The 15958-nt window shown below is 48.0% G+C and overlaps 1 protein-coding gene across 13 annotated transcripts in view; it reads left to right on the top strand.

The window, feature by feature from the left end:
- The window catches only part of EPB41L2 (erythrocyte membrane protein band 4.1 like 2), a 215432-nt gene that overhangs the window by 47708 nt on the left and 151766 nt on the right, over positions 1-15958 (top strand). The window contains exon 1 of one of the 13 annotated variants that reach the window (XM_077162891.1): positions 13726-14049. The exons of the other annotated variants lie outside the window; for them this stretch is intronic. The gene's annotated coding sequence lies outside the window, so the exon portion shown is untranslated. Of the gene's footprint in view, positions 1-13725; positions 14050-15958 lie in introns of those variants that run through there. 13 annotated transcript variants of the gene reach the window in all.

Here is a 15958-nt window from a genome sequence, read left to right as displayed (position 1 = left end):
AAACCACCTGGCCCTGAGCTTTTCTCTGTTGGAAGATTTTTGATGACTGATTGAATCTCTTTACTTGTGATTGGTTTGTTGAGATCTTCTAGTTCTTGCTGTGTCAGTGTAGCTTGTTTGTGTGTCTCCAGGAATTTGTCCATTTCATCTAAGTTGTCTAGTTTGTTGGCATATGGTTGTTCAGAATATCCTCTTATGATTTTTTAAATTTCTTCAGTGTCTGTAGGAACACACCCCCTTCTGATTTCTGATTTTGTTTATTTGCATCCTCTCTCTTTTTTCTTTGTCAGTCTTCCTAGTGGCCCATCAATTTTATTGATTTTCTCAAAGACCCAACTTTTGAATTTATTGATTCTTTCTATTGTCCCTTTGTTCTCCCATTCATTTATCTCTGCTTTAATCTTTGTTATTTCTGTTCTCCTGTTTGCTTTGGAGTTAGTTTTCTGTTCTATCTCAAGTTCCGCAAGGTGTACTGTTAAGTCCTTGATTTTTGCTCCTTCTTGTTGTTTAATACAGGCATTTATGGAAATACTTTTTCCTCTCAGCACAGCCTTTGGTGCATCCCATAAGTTCTGGTAAGTTGTATTCTCATTTTCATTCATCTCCAGATAGCTGCTGATTTCTCTAGCAATTTCTTCTTTGACCCACTGGTTGTTTAAGTGTGTGTTATTTAATCAACATGTATTTGTGAATGTTCTCATTCTTTGGTGCTTATTGAGATCCAGCTTCATCCCATTGTGATCAGAGAAAGTGCTTTGAATAATTTCAGTGTTTTAAATTTATAAAGACCTGTTTTGTGCCTCAGCATATGATCTATCCTGGAGAACGTTCCATGAGCAGTAGAGGAGAATGTATATGCTTGTGCTTTGGGGTGCAATGACCTATATATGTCTGTTAGGTCTAATTCATTTATCAAGTTATGTAACTTCTCTATTTCCTTGTTGATCTTCTGTCTTGTTGTTCTCTCTATAGAGCAGGGTAGTGTATTGATGTCTCCTTCTGTTATGGTTGAAACACGTATCACTCCCTTCAGTTTTGTCAATGTCTGTCTCATGTACTTTGGAGCTCCTTGATTGGGAGCATAAACATTTATGATTGTTATAGCTTCTTGGTGAATTGATCTTTTAATTAGTATATCATGTCCTTCTTTGTCTTTTATGATGTGCTTACATTTAAAGCTATATTCATATAGCTACTCCTACTTTCTTTTGGTTACAACATGCGTGGAAAGTCTTTTTCCATCTTTTCACTTTGAATCTATTTGTATCCTTGTGTCTAAGATGAGTCTCTTGTAAGCCGCATCTAGCTGGATTATGTTTCTGAATCCATTCTGTCAATCTGTATCTTTTAATTGGTAAATTTAGTCCATTAATATTCAGAGTTATTTCTGAAACGGTGTTTCTTGATTCCACCATCTTATCTTTTTAATTTTATTTGTCAGATCTGTGTATTTTTTTCCCTCTTTCTCTTTGTATTGTTTAAATTACCCTTAGTGGTACTTTTCAATTCTGTGCCATCCTCCAGACCTCCCTCTCCTATTTTATTCCAAGCCAGCAGAACTCCTTTTAATATTTTTTGCAGGGCTGGTCCCTTGTTGACAAATTCTTTCAGGACTCCTTTGTCTGTGAAAGCTTTAATTTCTCCCTCAATTTTGAAGGACAATTTGACTGGGTACAGAATTCTTGGCTGGAAGTCTTTCTCTTTCAGGTTCTTAAATATATTGTACCACTGCCTTCTTGCCTCCAGGGTGCTGGTTGATTAGTCTGAACTCAGTCTTACTTGATTTCCCTTGTATGTAGTAGATTGGTTTTTTAATGCTGCTTTCAGTATTTTCTGCTTCTTTTCAGCATTTGACAGACTGATTAGTGTGTGCCTTGGGGAAGGCCTATTTGGATTTATTCTGTTTGGAGTTTGTTGGGCTTCTCTGGCTTGTATATTTGTGTCCTTTACGAGGGATGGGAAGTTTGCCCCCTTTATATCCTCAACTACTCTAGCCCTTTACTCCTCTCTTCTCCTTCTGGGACACCAGTGACTCTTACATTTGCATGCTTTGTTTTGTCTATCATTTCCGTGATACCCAGTTCAATTTTTCCGTCTTTTTTGCCATTTGTTGTTTTGAGTCTTTGAAGTCAATTATCCTGTCCTCTATATCACTTATTCTTTCTTGTGTCTCTTCAAATCTGGTGTTGTGTGCCTCTAATCTGTTTTTTATGTGGTCAACAGACTCTTTAATTTCTGTGTAATCTGCTGTCTTTCTATTTATTCTTTGGAATTCCTCTTTATGTTCTTCTGTCTTCTTGATCTCCTTTATGTCATTTGCTGTCCCACTTATTTTATTAGGTATACTTGTATGAACATTTTTGATTATTTGTTCCAATGTCTGTGTTTCCTCTGGTGTTTTAATTTGGTCTTTAGGCAGGGCTGTATCTGTCTTATATATATAAGCATATATCTGATATGCTTAGTGATCTTCTGCTGTCTTTGTGGCATGCAAATACCTTTTTTTTTTTTTTTAACATGGGCAGGCACCAGAAATCGAACCCGGGTCCTCTGGCATGGCAGGCGAGCATTCTTGCCTGTTGAGCCACCATGGCCTGCCCTGTAAATATCTCGACTGATATACTTTGGGAGTTGCTTTCTTTCAGTAGTCTAAGACCTTGCGTTTGCGGGATGGTTGTACAGCAGGGAGCAGGGCTCGGAGTGGGGCACTCAGTGCAGTGATTTGTTTCTGGGCAGGTGTGGGCGCCCAGGGAGGATGTAGCTGTTTGGGTGCCCCAGTCTGGGAAAGACAACCCTGGTGAGCGCTGGTCTAGGACACGGGTCCCTATGTCCATGCATAGAGCTTTGGCAGCCGGTCAGCGTTTTACCTTTATGGATTGGGGCAAACGTGACCCAGCTGCTCAGGTCAGCACTTTCTCAGAGCTGGGAAGTGAGGCTGAGGGCCGTGCTCATGCACGGTTCTAGCACTACTGTTAAATGCAGTTCCCAGAGCTGAATGACGTGATTAGAGGGGCCCATGTGCATGTGTGGGCCTGAGAGTGCATTAAACGGATGGGATGAGCTCGGGGGCACAGGGTGAAGCTGTGCGACACTGTGGGCAGGGAGGGGGGCGGGGGTAGCCTGGGTATGGAGGTTGGTGGCCTCAGCCTTTATGCGCTGGTGACAGCCTGCAGGGAACAGGGAAGGGGAGGTAGTGCTCGGGAGGGGTGCAGGAGAGGTGGGTTGGGCTGCACTTGGGGTGGGGGTGGGGTAGGTACATGCCCTGGGGGCTGGTGGGTTGGGGGCACCTGGAGCACAGGGAATTGGAGTGGGTGACGGGGTTTGGGTGCACGGGTGTGGGGTGAGTCGCCAGTCTCGGCACTGTGTTGGTGAGGGTAGTGCACCCTGAGAACATGGCCTGGCTTACTTCCTAATCCCGCGTTCCCGCCCATGCGCTCTGGGGCTCCGCGCCACCACTCCAGGCTCCAGCTCTCTGCCTCTCAGTTCCTCGGCCTCTGCAACCAGGGCTGCCTCATGGGGTGCAGAAGTTCCCCCAGGTGAGCCACACTCCCAAACTGCCGCCTCAGTCGCCCTGCTCTCCCCTCTCTAACTTTTCCATGAAGCGTGGCTAATCTTGAGCCACTCTATTTGGCCATTTTCCCAGAAGTAGAATAATATATTTTTTATTATCTTCTATTGATCATAGTAATAGGTCTGTGTAATAGAATCAAGCTTCCTTTGCTTATCATTTCTGTCTGTGTGGTTTTTGGACAGTTCTGATATTGTACTCTTGGAGTAGTTACCTTTGCATCATTATTGGAACTTGTTTAAGTTTGCAAGTGCTTTTTGGAAACAGAAAATGTTCCTTGGAAATTTTTTTCTTCCTTTCTTTGTTTTTTAATTATGTAAGTTGTGGTCTTGATTCACCAGCTTGAATCTTGGCGTTTGACTCTCCCAGGAAATGGCAAAGTACAGCTTTATTTTGTGATTCGCTGCAGATGTCTTTTTGCCATTTATGCTACTTTGTTTTTTCTAAATGACCAGTCTGTGAAAATCCAAGCCAAATGGTGTACAGAGGAATTCTTGGTTTTCAGAGGGTCTTCTTTAATTTTGCATGTAAAAGTTAGTATTTTAATTTTAGAAATTAAGTTTTACAGCTGTTGACTAATTTACTTCCCCTTAAGTAGCTGAAGGATTAGAAAGTTGATTGATTTTATGTACCCAAGTAGATGACTGAGAGGTGTGTTCATGCCTTCATGTGATCCCATGAGATTGAGGGAAAACCCCAGATTCAAATGAAGATGTGGTTGGTGAGTGGACTGCCTGAGGCCTGTTCGGTTTTTTTCAGTCAGAAGCAGATGTATCTATTTAAGGTCCTTCTCTTATTTGAAACATGACCTGTCTCATGCAGTGGCCCCCCGAGAGTCCAGTGAGGTGTCAGGAAACGGCTTCGTGAGTCGCCCGACGCACCCTCTAAAATTCGGGTGGGTAGGAACAGCTGTTCTCCAGGCACCCCACACAGCTGATGGTGGTGCAGCAGCTGTGCGCTGATTTAATCAAGAACTTTGCCTGCATGGCTTTGGAGACTTTTTTTTTTTTCAGTTTTCTTCACAAAAATGCCAAACATTTAGGGCCCTTTTATATTGCTTAATGAAAAATTATGTGCATTTGGCTTCATAGAGCAAATAGCCTTGAGAGATGGGCTTGCCTAGAAATTGACTACGTTTTTGTGGGAGAACGGGTGAAAAGGGCAGTTTCCTGTGTTGCTGCCAAAAGGTCTGAACAATTTGTAGTAGCTTGTGGCCAGAAAACAACTTCAGTGAGGCAAAACAGCAACTCCAAACTGGCTCTGTGATGTGTGAGAAAGTACTCTTTTTCCTGCTCAAATATTAATTAGGCTTTTTAGACAATTTCTTTTATAAAGTGAATTTTTAATCTCAGCCCCTTAGAATGTGTTTTGATCGGTTTGGATAAAAGCTTGGGGAGCTGCATTTGGAGTTAGCAAAAGTGGGGCATAATGTAGTATTTAAAGGGGGGGGGGCTTAGCATTCCTGTTTTGCTTTGGCCCTGGGCTTGGGTTTTCTCTCTGCCTTCAAGGCACAGGCAAATAAATCCCGGGCGTGGGGTTGGCTTTGTTTTCTCAGTTCCCTGCTTAGAGGCGTGTCATCTCGCTGCTCTCGGGGCAGCGTCCCACCTTGCCCTGGAAGCGTGGTTATGAAACCCAAGTTTGTCACTGCTGGTCGTCCTGCGAGCTCCTGAGGCGCGGGGCTCCGAGCTCTTGTCCTGATTTGTCATGCCCTGGAGGAGGGCGACGCTCAGCGGGGTGAAGCGTTTGCTGAGTCCAGGTACCTGGAAGGTACTGGAGCTGGGCTCTGCATCTGCTCTGCACGTTCCTCACTTTTCAGAACAGCTCCTGTTACAAATGCTCATTTTGTAGAATACAAGTCTGTTAAGATTATTCTTGTTAGAATGATATGTGGGTCTTGGATAAAGGAGCCAAGACAGACTCGGTTTGATTAGTTTTCATGCCTCTGCTCAGTGCTTTTTCAGTTGGTGCTTCCACCACACTGACCATCGAATGTAACTTTGTGGCCTGAATTAACAGGTATACCACCAAATATGGTTTGTTTGTGTAAATGGCAGAGTTTGCTTTATATTGTTGGCTTTAATTTTGATTTTTCTCTTCTTGGCAATGTCTGTTAGCATTTCATTAAAACGCAGAGGATGGCTCGCTAAAGCGTCACCTTTTTCTCATCTGAATACTTTGTTTGTGCCCCCCCCATTTCCTCCCCAGTGTGTATTTATTTATTTTTCTTCCGCGTGGGCAGCACCAGGAACGGAGCCCAGGCCTCCAGCATGGCCGGCGAGAACGCTGCCATGGAGCCCCCGCGGCCTGCCCAGTGTGTATTTCTAAGTAGCTCCATGCTCACGATCTCACCTGGGAGGTGGGGTGGGAAGGCACGAGCGGGTTTGTCCCTGTGGTCATGTGGCAATGCGGGAGGCATGTTGGACTGCCAGGACGTGGGGGCGATTTGGCATCGGTGGGTAGAGGCCAGGGGTGCTGGTCAGCACCCGCATACCAAGGGCCCCCCTTCACAGCAGGAAGTCATTCCCTGGCCCGAAACGCTCGTCGAGGTCGGGAAACCTGATCTTGCCAGCGTGGGGCACAGGCCAAATCTCATCACCCAGACGCGGTTGCTTCTTCACGAGGGTTTCATCACAGAGCAGCTCAGAGGTTTGGACAGCTGTTTGTTTCTCTTTCCGCGGTGGGGAGGACGCTGTCTGGCCGCCTGCCAGCCCTCAGCCAGATCCCTGGGTTCTCTTTCCTGACTGCTTTGCCTGTACCCCTGCCTCACCTTCGTTAGTGGCGCTCCCAATTCAGTTCTTCTTTGTCTTCTTTCAGCCAGGGTTCATCATCTGCTGGCTAAGAATGGGACTGAAAGTGTCTGGCTTGTGGTGGGAGAGAAGGTAAGAAGGAAAGGGATCCCGAACCTACCAAGATAAGTTCCCCCCCAGGTGATTTTGGCCCTTTTGCAGGTCTTTTGGTGTGTCTCTTGGTACTGTAGCATTAAGTACCAGAGAGTTGGTGTCTGTTAGCTTTGCAGACTGAACATTGAAACACAGTGCTAAATGCAAATTAAAATCATCTTCAACAGAGGAGACCCCGGTAAGCAGAGCAGCTGACATCTGGTTTTTATCACCTCCTGAGTTCTTGAGCCTTTGTGAGTCTGAAGAAATACACAAGTGCTTCTTATCTTGATGCCTTGCTAGTGCTGGGGGCTCTGCAGCTCCTTTCTTCGCTCCTTCCTCCTTCAGCTGGAGCTCCAGTTTAGCCCGTGGGTCTCCTGCTTTCTGCACACATTGCTGCGTGCAGGCGCCGCTCATGGTGGCCGAGAAGCTGGGCTCCCTGCCTGTGCTTCTCTCTGTGCTGGGGCCTCCCTAAGTGCTAGCACAGCCCAGTGTTCTCAGCAGGCCGCCCAAACAAGGAGGGAATGGATGGCAGAGGAGAGAAGCAGAGGCCTGATTAGTGGCCTTACAACTGAGGAGGAGCATGGCGGTGGGACGCAGGGCCTTTGTTAGCACTCATGCAGACGGATGGACACGGTGGTGCCGTGCACGTTATTACTATTATTATTTTTGTAAATTTAAGTTCAGTACTTGTCATGATTAAAGGAAGCTGCATAGTGCATAAACAGATAAGTGTAACGTTTGTCCTCTGTGACGACATATAATCTGCGTGCTCAGTGTTCTTGCCGTGGGAAATCTGGGTGCCGCAGCCATACCTACAGCTGGGACACGGCCCCCTGAGGTCCCCATGCGCAGGTATTCTTGAGTACGATCTGCCTATTTGCTGGCAAATGTGACTTAACTCGATGTCACTAGTGCATTTTCCCCATCAGGAAGGCCCTGACTGTGTAGTGACAGAAATGACCCTTGAAGTCCCCTGCTGATTTCCGGAGGGCAGCACCCCACGGTACCAACCTCTAGTCTGGGCCTCTTGGCAGCTGCACGGGCAGACGGCATCCCTTTCCACTGCCACATGCCTTCCCACCCCGGACGACGCTTTCTGCCCTGTGCTAGTGCTGCCTTCAGGGGCTGGGTTAGAGTAAGTGGCAGCCCATAGTGTGAGTTTCTGTTTTTCTGTTGAATTACATGAAGGTCCGTGTTAGATGTTCGGATTCGTTCTAGAGATAATGATGGAAAAAGCAGGTCTTTCCGTGCAAGGCCCCCAGCAGGCACCTTTTGACTTGTCACTGCAAGCTGAGCATGCCTCACTGCACACGTGTTTGCGTGGGTGAGCAGATCATATTTTCACAATAAACTGTGCCCAACAAACGATCAGAGAGGCAGGGCAGGGATCCTTCCTCTGGGAAAGGAGTGAGGAGTATAGTACCAAACATTTTCAGAAAAGATTCAAACAAAGGCTCTTTTGGAGAGTATTCTTCTTTCTTTAATGGTTGGAACCCAGCCTTGTACTGGACAGATTAAAAAAATGTTTTTATAGATGGCTGGTACCTTTTTTTTCTTTTAAATTATTTTGTAACATAGGATGTTTTAAAACAGAATATCAGATTTTCCCTTTTGGAGGGCAGCTGTGGTTAGATTGTGACTGAGACCACGGGACCATCCGGTTTTCAGTGTCAGACTGTCAGTTTTGAGGGCACTGCATTTTGCTTTATGTATAGGTGTGAAATTGATGCCCAGGAGGGAGGGGAGGGTTGATGAGGGAATTGTCATGGAATTGCTGAGTGCCACTAATTTGTCTGCTGATAGTTTGTGGCCTGGAACTTAAATTGAGAGTAGTTATTGTGGTTGATTGTGTTTGGCTGCTTGCGTGTGGTGTGATGTGAGCCCAGAGTTCGGTGTCACTGTAGAGTGAAAGTGTGTCAGCATAATAAAGTGTGTGCTGAAAGATAAATCAGAGTTGAGTTTGCAGACATACTGTTTTTTTTCTGGACACCAAAGTTTTGCTGCATCAAAGGAAACCAGGTAACTTGTGATAACGGCAGTAGCTTTGGGGTTGTGGAGCTGGCAGATGATTTTTATAGGCATGAAAAGGAAGTTGGCTTGACTCCTGGTGGATTTGTCCGTCTTTTCTGGGTGGGTTTAGGGCAGGTGGACTTTATCTTGTACTGTGTCAAAGGTAATGAACTAGGGGCTTGACTGGCTCTCTGGGTTGGCTGCCTCGGTGGAGATTTCACATTTCAGAAGATATCAAGAGGAAACTTGAGAGGGAATTCAAAGAGGAAGTAGGGCAGGGTTTTTTTGGGCTCTGCGGGATCCCCCAGGGCTCATCTGTACAGTTTTATCGAGTGCTGTTGAGCACAGGGCACTCCTGCGGCTCCAGGGGGCCGTGCGGGCAGGGGCAGTGGGGCCCTGGATGCAGTCTCTGGGGTCCAGGCCTTTTGGAGCTGGGGTCCCAGAGAGATTGCCTGGAGTGGTGGAGTATAGTCAGAGGTTGGGGTGCGTGAGCTTGAGCTAGGGTGAGATTATGCTGAGGACAGGGCTTTTCAAGCAGCCGTCTTCAGAGGGTCATGACCAACATTTTAAAAAGTGGAATAGAAATAGAGTCGAACAGTACAAGAGTCACATCCTCATTTATCCTGTACAGAGCTTTGACGTGAATTAAAAAAAAAAAAGGCTTTTCTGCTCTGGGAGAGGAAGGAACAAGGGAAGGGAGAAGGAGGCAAGAGGTGCCGCCCCCAGGGAGAAGCTTGCTGGGTGGGGGCCTGAGCGAGTGACCCTGGCTGGTCAGAGACCCACGTCCCCTCTAGTCCTGATGGGAGGGAACCACACGTGGTCCTCTGAGAGCTGTCTCTGCGTTCAGGCGGAAAGTGTGCTCTGTGTAGTTGTGAGCTGGGTCGGGGATAAGCTTTCACTCTGCTCCTCAGTGGAGGAGTTCGGAAGCTGTGACCTTGGGAATGAGGGCGGAAGTGGAATGGAGGGCAGGGTCACCGGAGGACGGCTTCAAGAAGGGGTGTGCGCACGTGTGCATGCACACACACGCACACACACACACACACACACGCAGCTCTGAGCTTTTCCTGAGAGCAGTCGGAGTGTGGGGACCCAGACGGGCTGCCTGTCCGTGACATTTCGGGACTGAGCGTAGGAAGCCCTCTGCCCTCTGCGGAGTTGCTGAGTGGCGGTGGGGGGGTGCCGCGCAGCCGGGTGGGGGCTGGGTGGCTGGCTCAGTCCTCGGCCTCTGCCGCTTCACGCTGGGCTGTGGGAAGAGGCTGCAAAGCCCCAGCAGCTGGGTCGTCTCCAGGTTCTGTGGCCCTGTAAGAGCTGGACAGCAGGAGAGGGCCTTTGGCCATGTTTGGGCCACGGGGAGAGAAGCTTCTGGGGCTGGTGCAGCTTTGGGCCGCGCGTGAACCACGCAATCAGCCGTAGGTAACTGAGTACAGTGAACTTTCAGGGCACTGTGAAAAGCTCGAGGACGCACAGCCCTGGGAATTGTGAGTCTGAGTTCCAGGCTCTTCATTCTACATCGTCTTGGTTACTTGTTTAAAACAGAAAATACCAGCCCTGGCAGACACAGGCGGGCGCTCCTGGCCCCGCTCCCCGTCAGTTGGCCCTGTACAGTCTCGGTTCTTGCCCAGCCTGGCAAGTGGGGGGCCTGGCCTCCCTCTGCCCGGGACCACACTGGACAGGGGGGCTCGTGCCGGCCTGGCCTCCCTCTGCCCGGGACCACACTGGACAGGGGGGTCGTGCCGGCCTGGCCTCCCTCTGCCCGGGGCCACACTGGACAGGGGGGCTCGTGCCGGCCTGGCCTCCGTCTGCCCGGGACCGCACTGGACAGGGGGGTCGTGCCGGCCTGGCCTCCCTCTGCCCGGGACCGCACTGGATAGGGGGGCTCGTGCCAGCGCGGGCTCACATTTCCACAGCCTTTCACCTTCAGTCACTCCGAGGGCGCACCCCAGCCCCTCCTCTGACCCCTGTATCTGGGTGGGGGCCTTGCTGGAAATGTGGGGCGGGTGTCTTCACTGCTCCAGGAGCCCACGTGCTTGAGTGGAGCGCCTCGTCGTGTTTGTTAGAATTTGTGGTTGTGCTTTCAAGTGAATTCTGCATTAACTGGGCTTTCTTAGGTAGGTTTGGTGAGTTTGGTGCCTCCATCAGGACTTTAACGGGAAAATAAGTAGAGCAGTTTGCCTTTGATCGGGTGCTGTCAGCCTGCTTCTGTTGTCATCTGTGTGGACTGCAGACGTTGGGACAGGGCCGCATGTCCTGATCGAGGGCTGAAGTGCATGTGGCCGCCCTGCGGCTGCCCCCTCGCCTCTGTCCCGTGTCCCTCTCTCTGCTTGGCTGGCCTGGGTCGTGTGGTTCACACCAGCCACTGGAGATGGGGGCAGAGCTGGCCCCCAGTCGGGGACGCCCGTGGCTGGGTTGCAGGAGCCACCCTTCTCAGGCCTGCCGGGTCGTCCATCAAGGGTTAGAGCTGCTCGAAGTCGGCCTTCCCGGGACAGCCCGACAGTGCTGGCTGCTGTGCTCCGCAGAGAGCTGAAGGCTGCAGCGGCAAGTGGGGGTCTTGGGGCCCAGCAGGGCCACGCAGGGCTGTGTTCTGAGTTGGACAGCCGGGGCTGGCCACGGGGTTCAGGCTGCAGGCTCCTTCCAGGGGTGCACTGACTTGCGCTGTGACGTCATCGCCGCAGGTGGGATCCTTCTCCGGACACAGCCTGCTGTGAAAGGACAGAGCCAGGGAGAGTGGAGGCAGGGAGGGAGGGTGGGGGTGTGCGCGAAGCGGGGAGAGAAGGCGGTGTGGAAGCGCCACTGTGAGATTTTGTTGTGAAAATAAGTATGAAATTCACTTCTGGGTGTGTGCGAAGATGTAGGGAGATGAAGAGGTGCCCTACGGTGCTTTTTGAAAGCCCCTCAATTCCAGAAATCCCCATCTGAGGTCACTGGTCTGACGTTCAGTTGTTTCCACGAGGTTTCTGTGGGGCTGGGGTTGGAGGAGAGGATTTTAGGTAGATGAGAAAAGGGGCTGTGGAAAAACAAAGTTGAGGATTTTTTTCTTCCTCTATTTTTGACTTTTGAAGACTGGATTACATTGTTTCTAAGAGAACTGATTTCCAGCCTGTTTCCTATAGGGTAGAAGCTGCAGAGCTCTGATTCAGAATGCCAAACCTGGATTCAAGGGACTGGATCTTTTTGATGATAAATTTGTTGAATAAAATTTAGAATACAGGGAAGCTTAGGTGAGGAGAGCCAGCCTCATTCCCGCCTTCAGATGTAATCACGGTTGTTGTTTTGTTGCCTCTGTCCCTGTGCCCTGTATCACCTGTTTATATTAATGAATACTTTGTGGTTTTGCATGCAGTTCACAAAGCAGGTCTCCTGCTGTGTTTGGTTTTGATGTCTTTGTTTTTATTTAGCATTGTTTTGTGTACAGTTTGCATGTCAATTTTTTTTTTTTTTTTGCATGGGCTGCACCAGGAATTGAACCCGGGTCTCCGGCCTGGCAGGCGAGAGCTCTGCCACTGAGCCACCGTGGCCCTCTCCCAAGTAATTTTTTTAATGTAGAATTTAGAACTAAGAAACACTTTAAGAGATAGTCCTCCCTCCCTTTATCTGATAGGTGGAGAAACTGAGTAAAGTGAAGTTAAATGACTTGCTCAAAACCATGGTTCCTCTCAGAGCTGGAATTAGACCGGGTTCTGGTCCCTGCTGCCCCCGTCTTTTCCACCACGCTCTTCGGTCTAGTTGACTTTGTTTACTGGGGAGAATGTGTAAAACGTTGTTTTCCTCTAGGATAAAGAGACCACTGACCCAGAGGGTCATCTGACGTGCCTTTGAGTGTGGAAAAAGTCGAGCATTGAGACCTCCCAGACGCAGCTGCTCACACAGATTCATTTGGCCCCAAGTGCTGTGGGTTTCAGAACTATTATGGATGGTTGGATTGCTACTATTTTAGATTTTTTTTTTGACATCTTGAAAAGAGTGGAGATTAGAAATGAGACATATGGTTTACATTTAGCATAAGTGTATTTGTAGGTTTTTTTCCTTCGCCATGTTAAAACCAGTAAATCCTTTAAAAAATTTTTAAATGGTTTTGCCAAACAAATGATCTCATATGCCAAACTTCTTTTATACTGAAATATATTTGCCTTATTTTGTGAATTCCTTTAGGAATTCGTAGCATAGTCCCTTTGGCAGTTGATTGCAGCCTGTGGCATTTTTTCTGCTGCTGTCTTGAAACGTGACACTTGTGTCAATGTTAACTTTCCCCGGGGTGGTCTGGCAGCAGCCTGGAGGACCCGCTTCTCAAGGGCAGGGGTGGTGTCCGCCTCCTTCCTCTCCTTCTCCCGTGCTCCTGTCTTCCACTGTCCTTGGTGTCCTCAGTGCTGGCAGAGCTCCTCGTGGGTTTCAGTGGTTACTGCTGGGTGTACCTCCTGCCCTGAGCTGCTTGCTAGGCTGTGGCACGTGTGTTACAGTTGGTGAAAGCACTGTTAACTGTGGTCCATGGTTTAACTGAGGGCCCACTGCTTGTGCCGTGCAGTTTCAGGTCTATTTCCAGGAGGAGAAAAAGAAAAGGGAGGGAGAGGGCAAGTGACCAAGAAATAAGTATGATAAATCGCCAAATATTAGGGTGGAGACTAAACCCGAATGCCATTTGTGAAGTTGATTATATTTTTGGTTCTTTTCCAGAAGTTTTCCAAATGATTGGGGTGGGTGGGGAACCTCCATTGAAATGACAGCTTGTGTTGGCAAAATATGATGGAAACTAGCCCAAGCAGCTTGATAAAGTAGGAAGGAACAGAATTTAAAATATTTCTTTCTCTGGGTTTTCTCTGTTCTTCTTATGACACCGTACTTTACTTGTTTTCTAGCGTTGTGCCCAAGTTTGTGCGGTGTGGTGTGAAGAACCTCTTTTCAGCGATTTGCTTGCTGTCTTTTCTGTTAGCGACTTGCCTTCGGCTGTTGGAGCCCCCTTCCTGTCTGCCCAGATTTGTTACTGTCAAAAAGCGGTGTCAGGACACAAAAGATTGATGCAGAAGGAGGTGGACCCCAGGGGCTGCCCCCAGAAGCTGCTGCCCCCATTGTGGGCCATGTGCACGTGTGTGATGTGTACCTGGCACACGTTTGTGCTTCTCCTTTAAAAAAGCAAGTTGTGCGGTTGTGACGCGCTTGTGCAGAAAGGCCCCTGTGCTGCTAGAGCGCGATGCCACTCTCCTGAGTGGTCTCTGTTTATTATTCATTATATTCGAGTAGTGATGGATCTGCCTAGTCTCCAGGCAGTTTGGAATTATTTTCCATCTGTTTCTGTTTGGCTCTGTGAAAAGAGAGAGATAACTTGGGAAGTAATTCTGCTGTTAGAAAAGGAACTCTACTTCCTTAAGATATTTGTGTTTACCTCTGGGCTCCAGCATCAGCCGCATTATTTCCCAGCCGGGCCGGGCCGCCTCTGACATGGACACAGGGGCTGAATTGTGTCAGCCCTGCTGCTTAAGATGTTTACCCTAATCCGGGCGTCCTTGCATTGTGTGGGGAGCAGCGTGGGGCAGTGGCCACAGCGGACTGCGGTGGGAGTGCGGAGGACATTTGTGATTTCCTGGCCTGTCGTTACTGGTAAATGCGTCGGCGTTGTCCGTAGGAGGCTCGTTTCAGGGGCATGAGGTGGAGTGGCATTGACGCGTCTCAGTACCGTCTTAGAGCAGATGCACACCTGGATAGGGGCTTGTGCTGGGGGGGAAGCAGAGGTGCTGGGGGGGAAGCAGTGAGGGGCAGCCTGTGCTGGCGGAGACAGGGCTTCTGGGTGTTGGGCGGACTGCTTCCCTCGGAGACTTTACTTCCTAGAAAGATTCTACACGGTCTGTGAAACAGCCGCAGATTGTATTTGAGGGGTTCCAGGAGAATTGGATACTAGTGGAGTCCCTGTTTTATGCCTCCCCCCGGTAGGCTCAGCTGCGGCTTCCCTTTCCAGCCCTCCTCTGCCTTGCTCTTTGCTGTGGTTTTAGTACCAGCTGGAGCAGGGGAAGGACTTCAAGTTTGTTTCTACCCGGTCTGACATTGCTATGCATGAATGAGTGACTGGAGCGGGGCCTGGAATTTTGGAAAAAACAGTATTTTACATTTTTATCCTGTTGCTGTCCCATGGGGAATTGATAGCTAGAAGGAAAATCAGTGTGAGGTGCATTGGGAAAAGAAGATAGCAAGAGGAAAGTGTGCTTTTGGGAAATAAGCTCCGCTTGAGAAAACGCTTAGGTATAGGTCATTCAGAGACAGGGACCCCCATGTTTGATGTAACATTTTAATGCAAATGAAAACTATCTGCCAGATAGCCTTTGCCATGAGCTTAGGGTTCTGCCTTTGATCAGAAAACTCTAAAAAAACAATCTCTCAGTCACTGTACCCCAAAGGACTCATCTCAAAGCCATTTCTAATTTCTTCTTGTTTTCTTAGAATTTAATTCCTTTTTGAAGATAAGGAACCCTTTGGGTCAGTCTTAACCCCCCAAAAGTATGCATGCTAGGTGAAGATAGTAAATCTTAAACTGTTCACAATTTCTTACTAAGAATCTTAAAATTGATGTATTTTTTACTATTATCTGTGCCACTATCATATTTGTTTCATTAGGGCACTATTTTTTTTTTTTTTTTTGCTTGGGCAGGCGCTGGAAATCAAACCTGGATCTCAGGCATGGCAGGCGAGAACTCTGCCACTGAGCCACTGTTGCCCACTCTATTAGGACACAATTTTTACTTTATTTTATCATTAAGGTGATTATTTTAGATAATAGAAAAATAAGATTATGATACCTGGAGTCATTTAAAAAAATAGATGAACTCTTCTTAAATGCATTTTCTTATAAGCACCTCCCTCATTTCTTTCTCCTCAGCTTAAATGCATTTTCTTATAAGCACTTCCCTCATTTCTTTCTCCTCAGCTTACGCTAAGAGTGGCCTTATGCAGAGCTGTGCAGGCTGCCTTGGGGGATGCAGAGTTGTGGTCAGTGCTCAGCAGAAAGGCAGGACGGAGAACCAGGTCAGAGCCTGGAGATCTCTGCGCCGCAGGTCACAGGACATGGGTTTCTTTTCTCTTGTTAGTGGGGTCATTGGGGTTTTTACAAGCAGAATTGGAGTTTAGGAGGGTTAGTCCTAGGTGGCAGGGTTCAGGGGGTTTGCAGAAAGGCTGGCAGATAATTTATGATAATCATTAGTCATATGGAGAAAAAATGTACCTGTTGGAAACTTACTTTAATCAGAATCTCCTAGTTGTAACTAAACACGTTTCCCCACCATACGAAAGTCGCTGTGTTTTTGAGGGTCTTATGTTGCTGTGAACGACACACGTGTACTTCCTGTAAGTGGGGGCGGTTAGCTTAGGGTTATAGGTTATGACCTTGCTCCACCCAATGTATATAAGTGTTGACTTTGTTCTGTCATTAGCCCTGACTCTTGGCTCCCCGCTCTCTTTCCTAAGGCATTTCTTAAGCCATGCTTTCAGCGGTATTTTGAAAATGCTGTTCAACAGTCAG

This window comes from Tamandua tetradactyla, chromosome 5 (genome assembly GCF_023851605.1).
Source record: "Tamandua tetradactyla isolate mTamTet1 chromosome 5, mTamTet1.pri, whole genome shotgun sequence".
NCBI lineage: Eukaryota > Metazoa > Chordata > Mammalia > Pilosa > Myrmecophagidae > Tamandua > Tamandua tetradactyla.
This window is presented reverse-complemented; position numbering and strand designations above follow the sequence as displayed.